Source organism: Microcaecilia unicolor, chromosome 7, assembly GCF_901765095.1.
Source record: "Microcaecilia unicolor chromosome 7, aMicUni1.1, whole genome shotgun sequence".
In the NCBI taxonomy this organism is placed as follows: domain Eukaryota; kingdom Metazoa; phylum Chordata; class Amphibia; order Gymnophiona; family Siphonopidae; genus Microcaecilia; species Microcaecilia unicolor.
In genome coordinates, this window is record NC_044037.1 from 113,949,039 (window position 1) to 113,955,549 (window position 6,511).

A 6,511-nucleotide genomic window follows, 5' to 3' on the forward strand; every position below is an offset into this window, starting at 1 on the left:
TGACTTTAAGAAATGTACTCAATGTAATAGGACCATTTCAGGCACAGACTTCCATAACTGGTGCATTCAGTGCTTGGGTCCAGAACACTGGCATATAAAGTGTGGCCTCTACCTGCACATGCAGAGGAGGACACTTAAACCCACAGAGTCCAGTGTGAAAAATGTTTTTGTTCTGCATTGATGATGGCAGGGGATTTGGCTTTAGACACAGAACCTGCTTTGACATCGGGTGCACCGACACAACATTGGGAATTTGCAATATTGGACTCGGTACTGAGATGCTAAGGACTGTATGTCATCCTTGTTAGTACCAAGTGCAATGAGGGACCTGCATTGCCATCGTTTTCCCTCTAGGCACTCTGCCAGCACCTCCCCTGCTTCAGCATCCTCGATGCATGAGAGGTGTCCATGCCACAGTGACCGTTCTCCTCTACAACTTATTTCTTGGTGAGAGCCTCTGAAGTTCTCGATCTCCTAAGCCTGCACAGGCTATACCTCAGGCGTTGCTTTCTCAACCGTCACCAACATCTGCTCCTACAGGAGGAAATCCGGGCTATGTTCAAACAGGAGCTCTTAGGGCTACTGCATATGCAGTCTATTCAGGCTTACAGGGTGCTTGAACGAGCCTCAGCCCAGCCTGTGGATACATTGGGAAGACAAACCACAAGAGAGGTCCGTCCTTCACACTGGCTCTGTGTCAACTGTTGGCACCACGAACCAGACCGACGCGTCATTAGCAGAGGAACTTTCTCCAGTCTCGGAGTCTCGATGCTTTTCCATGCAGAGCCAACGCTCTAGTCAACACACTGTTCCATGTACTACCCAAGAGGGACGGATCAGGACCCATCTTATCCTTTTCTGCCACATGAGAGACATAAGTCTCCTCCAGAAAGAATATCCTTTCCTGGCTTTGTCCGTGAGATGGCCCAAGCCATACCTTTCAAATTGGAGGAGTAACCTCGTCAAAGCTTTCTGATGTTCTAGATTGAGTCTCTTTCTAGAGAGGGAATCACTGTTGCACTTCACTAAAAGTTCAAGTTGCTCCAAAGAAAATTGGTACAATGTACATCCCCATCATGCCTTAGTTGTGGAATCTACTTTAAAAGATACTTGCAGGGCAAAATCTCATTCTTCTACTCCTTCAGGCAGAGAAGCTAGAACATTAGACTTTTTTGGCAGGAGAACATTTCAGGCCTCTATGCTAACCAACTGCATATTAGCATATCTACTTTATTCCACAACTTAAGTCTCTAATACAAAATACTCTCTTCTTTGCAGACTTCCTTCCTCCTGAAAAGGTTGATGAGTTCCTCAAACTTCACAGGAAATCTCTAGATTGTCATAAATATCTAGCAAGGCAGGTCTTTGACTTCTCTTTCGCATTTCCGCCTTGGGAGTAGCAATGAGAAGTCTTTCCTGGCTCAGTTTCCGACCTTGAAGCTGCAGTCCAGGAGCCCAGCAGTGTCTAGCAGATGTCCCTTGTCAGGGAGACAACTTACTCAGGGACAAAGTCAAGGAAGTAGCTGACCTAAGAAAAAAAGCATAGATACTATTAAAACTCTATCCAGGCCACAACCTTCTGCTGCTGCCTCTTCTTAAAGATGATTTGGGGGGGGGGGGGGATGCTCTAATTATTATACATCTAAGTGTCATTATACTCCTACTTTTCCTCCACCTCAAAGGACTATGCTCCAGTGCTCACATCTGAGGCTGCAGTGGGGACAGAAGTCACAGACCCCTTTTCAATCTAAACAAGAACCCAGTTTTTGACTCCTTCCTAAACAGCATTGCCACTGTCCAGTTGTCCATGCCAAGCAACATACTGGTAGGAGGCAGAGTAATCCTCTTTCACCAGAGGTGGCTACTCAAGTTCAAACTGTTGGGTGCTACGAATCATCCAGCACAGTTATGCTCTTTGTTGGGGGGGGGGGGGGGCCGGGAAGACCTCCTGACCAGCAAGTCTCGCTTCAGTTCCCTCCAAAAAATAGTACTTCGAGAGGAGCTCTGTGTTTTCCAGCAGAAGGCAGTAGAACCAGGAGGAGTCGAGAGTTTTGCTCCAGGTACTTTTCTCATACCAAAAAAGACAGGGGGAGTACGACTAATTCTTGATCTGCAAGATTTGAACAAATTCCTCCTCAAAGAAAAATTTTTGCATGGTTTCTCTGGGATCACTTCTCCCCATGATCCAACTCAAATGACTGGCTTTGCTCTCTAGATCTAAAGGAGGCATACACTCACATACCCATTCTCCCAGCCTACAGAAAGATCCAGCACTTCTGCTGTGGGACTCTGAATTATCAGTACAAGGTTTTACCATTTGGCTTGGCTTCAGCTCCTCGAGTCTTCACAAAATGTCTGACAAGTGGTAGCTGCAACGCTCCACAAGTGGGGCATATACATATTCCCCTACCTCGACAAGTGGTTAATCAAGGCAGAGGCGGCACAGATTTCAATTCTGTCCACCATAGGTCTTCTAGAACTCATTGGGTTTATGATAAATTACCCCAAATCACATCTTCAGCCAGTTCAGACCTTAAAATTCATCTGGGCTCATCTGGACACTATTCGGGGATGAGCCTTCATCCCTCAACCAAAAGCAGACAACATATTGCATCTCTCTGCCCAGATCCACTCAAGTATCTGCAGGTGAGATGCTCCACCTACTGGGCTACATGGCTTCAACAGTCCATGTAACACCACTGACTTGGCTCAAGCCATGGGGTTGCTCTCAGCCCATATTCAGGTTATTCCACAGCAGTGGTGGATAGTCCCCCAGAATCTTATTCAGAGACTTCAGTTTCAGTTCCTTCCACATGACAGTCTTCACCACAGATTCCTCCATGATAGGTTTGGGGCTCATCTCGATGGTCTTCATATACAAGGTTCTTAGTTCATACAGGAAAAACGACAGTATATAAGTCTCCTGGAATTGCAAGCAGTCTGGTACACACCCAAGACGGTCCAAGACTGCATCCTCAATCAGATAATTCTCGTTCTTAGGAAAACCAGGTTGCAATGTATTACCTGAACAAACAGGAGGAAATGGTTCTTACTACCTCTATCAACAAGCAATCCAGATATGGACTTCGGCAGCTTCTCAAAACATCTATCCAGAAACAAAATGCTATGGCAGACAAATTGTGCAGAGGTCTTCAGCCTCACAAATGGTCCCTCAGCATTCCTATGGCTTGTTGAATATTCCATCAGTGGGGAACCCTAGCGATAGACCTGTTCTCTTCTCAGAACAACAAGCTTCCCTTCTTTTGTTCCAGGATCTGTGTTCCAAACCATGTAGCCCCAGACGCCTTCCTGCTCCACTGGGGAACGGTGGTTCTATATGTTTTTCCCCCACTGCCAACCATTGGGAAAACTCTTCTCAATCTACAAGAAGACTGACCATGATCCTAATCGCTCCCTCCTGGCCACATCAAATTTGTTTCCTTCTTTTCCTAGACTTGTCGTACAAAGAACCTTTGAGGTTAGATCCTTTTCCAACTCTAATAATGCAAAACAAGGGGTCCCTCCTCCATCCAGACCCTTGTTTTCTAGCCCCGACAGCTTGATTCTTGACTACGTTCCTTAAATCTTCCAGGCAATGTTGCTAGGATATGCCTAGCCTCTAGGAAACCACCTATGCAGAAATGTTACCGCTTCAAGTGGAAAAGATTTTCCATCTGAGGTACACCAGAACACTTGACCCTAATAAGTACTCTCTAACTACCTTTATGGAGTGCCTCCTCCATCTTTCTGATTTTGGCCTCAAAACTAATTGCCATTAGCTCTTTTCACTCTAGTTTTGATAATCCAGTTTCCTCAATAGTAAGATTCATAAAAGGTTTATTTCGTACCAACCTTCCTCTCAAAACACCTCCAGTAGCATGGGATCTTAATGTCATCCTCACAGCTCTCATGAAACCTCCATTTGAACTACTCCATTCCTGTTCTCTAAAGTTCATCATATATAAAGTATTCTTAGCAGCACGCACTTCTGCAGGAGATTCTAAGACTACACAAAACCATGCAGCACAGAATCAAGCCAAATTCACACCACTGCCTCCAAGGATAAAACCACCTAGGAATAGATGTTTCACAATAGGCTCAGGCAGACTTCACTATGTGACACAGAGGCATCCGCCCTCACAAGTGTTGCCCCTACAGAATTCTTTTGCTCCTTTACAGCATGGTGATGATCCTGAAAATAGAACTGAGGCAGAAGAGAAAGAAATGAAGTTGGAACAAAAGGATATGAAGGTATCCAAAGAGAAAAGACAACCCCAAATTACAAATGTTGAAGCACATACCAAGAAATGTACATGGAAAGCGATGGTAACAAATGCTCGCAGTCTAAGCAATAAAGTTCATGACCTTCAAGCCCTGATGTTGGAGGCAGACTTAGACATTGTTGCAATCATGGAGACGTGGCTAAATGGTTCCCATGAATGGGATGCAAACATACCAGGCTATAATCTATTTAGGAAGGATAGAGAGAGTCGTAAAGGTGGAGGAGTAGCTCTATATGTGAGAAATGATATCACGGCAACCAAAATGACAGGGACCTGGGGAACGGAAGAAGCGATATAGATCACCTTAAAAAGAGAGGATAGAACCTCTATACATGTGGGTGTTGTCTACAGACCTGCGAAACAATTGGAGGAATTAGATAAAGACCTGATCGCAGATATTCAAAAGTTGGGAAACAAGAGAGAGGTGCTGTTGCTGTGAGATTTCAGTCTGCCGGATGTAGATTGGAAGGTTCCGTCTGCAGAATCGGAAAGAAGTAGAGAGATCATGGATGCTGGATGCTTTACAAAGTGGTTTGCTCAGACAAATGGTGATGGAACCCACGAGGGAGGGAGCGATGCTGGATCTAGTGCTCACAAATGGGGATAGCGTGTCAAATATCCGAGTGGGTGCCCACCTGGGCAGCAGTGACCATCAAACTGTTTGGTTTGATATTACAGCTAAAGTGGAGAGCGGCCATTCAAAACTCAAAGTTCTGGATTTCAAGCATGCTGACTTTAGTAAAATGGGGGAATACCTGAGGAAGGAGATGATGGGCTGGGAGGAAATAAAAGAAGTAGAAGGACAGTGGTCCAGGCTGAAAGAAGCTATAAATAGGGCCACGAACCTTTATGTAAGGAAAGTAAATAAAAGCAAGAGAAAAAGGAAACCGATATGGTTCTCCAAGCAAGTGGCTGAGAAAATAAAGGCTAAAGAGTTGGCGTTCCAGAAATACAGAAAAACTCAAGAAAAGGAACATGAGGAGGAATACCAGATGAAACTGAAAGAAGCCAAGAGAGAGATACGTCTGGTGAAAGTGCAAGCAGAAGAACAAATGGCTAGAAATGTAAGGAGGGGTGACAAAAATTTCTTCAGGTATATAAGTGAAAGGAGAATGACTAAAAAGGGAATTGTGAGACTAAAAGATACTGCGAAATGCTATGTGGATAATGATGAAGAAAAAGCAAATTTGCTAAATAGATACTTTTGTTCTGTTTTCACAGAAGAAAATCCTGGAGAAGGATCGCGATGGACTGCAAAAAGTACAAATGAGATTGAAGTGGATAGAGCACCGTTCACGGAAGAGAGTGTGTATGAACAGTTTGAAAAGCTAAAGGTGGACAAAGCCATGGGACCGGACGGGATCCACCCCAGGATATTGAGGGAGCTCAGAGAGGTTCTGGCGGGTCCTCTTAAAGATTTGTTTAATATATCCTTGCAGACAGGAGAGGTTCCAAGGGATTGGAGAACGGCGGAGGTGGTCCCTCTTCACAAGAGTGGTGATAGGGAAGAAGCTGGAACCTACAGGCCGGTAAGCCTCACTTCGATTATTGGAAAAGTAATGGAAGCGATGCTGAAGGAAAGGATAGTGAATTTCCTGGAAGCCAATAAGTTGCAAGATCCGAGACAACATGGTTTTACCAAAGGGAAATCGTGCCAAACGAATCTCATTGAATTCTTTGATTGGGTGACAGGAGAATTGAATCAGGGACGAGCTATAGACGTAATCTACTTAGATTTCAGCTTTTGACACGGTTCCCCACAGGAGGCTCTTAAATAAACTGGATGGGCTGAAGATAGGACCCGAAGTGGTGAACTGGATTAGGAACTGGTTGACGGACAGAAGCCAGAGGGTGGTGGTGAATGGAATTCGCTCGGAGGAGGGGAAGGTGAGTAGTGGAGTGCCTCAAGGATCGGTGCTGGGACCAATTCTGTTCAATATATTTGTGAGTGACATTGCCGAAGGGTTAGAAGGTAAAGTTTGCCTATTTGCGGATGATACTAAGATCTGTAACAGAGTGGACACCCGGGAGGGAGTGGAAAACATGAAAAAGGATCTGAGGAAGCTAGAAGAATGGTCTAAGGTTTGGCAATTAAAATTCAATGCGAAGAAATGCAAAGTGATGCACTTAGGGAATAGAAATCCTCGGGAGACGTATGTGTTAGGCGGGGAGAATCTGATAGGTACGGACGGGGAGAGGGATCTTGGGGTGATAGTATCTGAGGATTT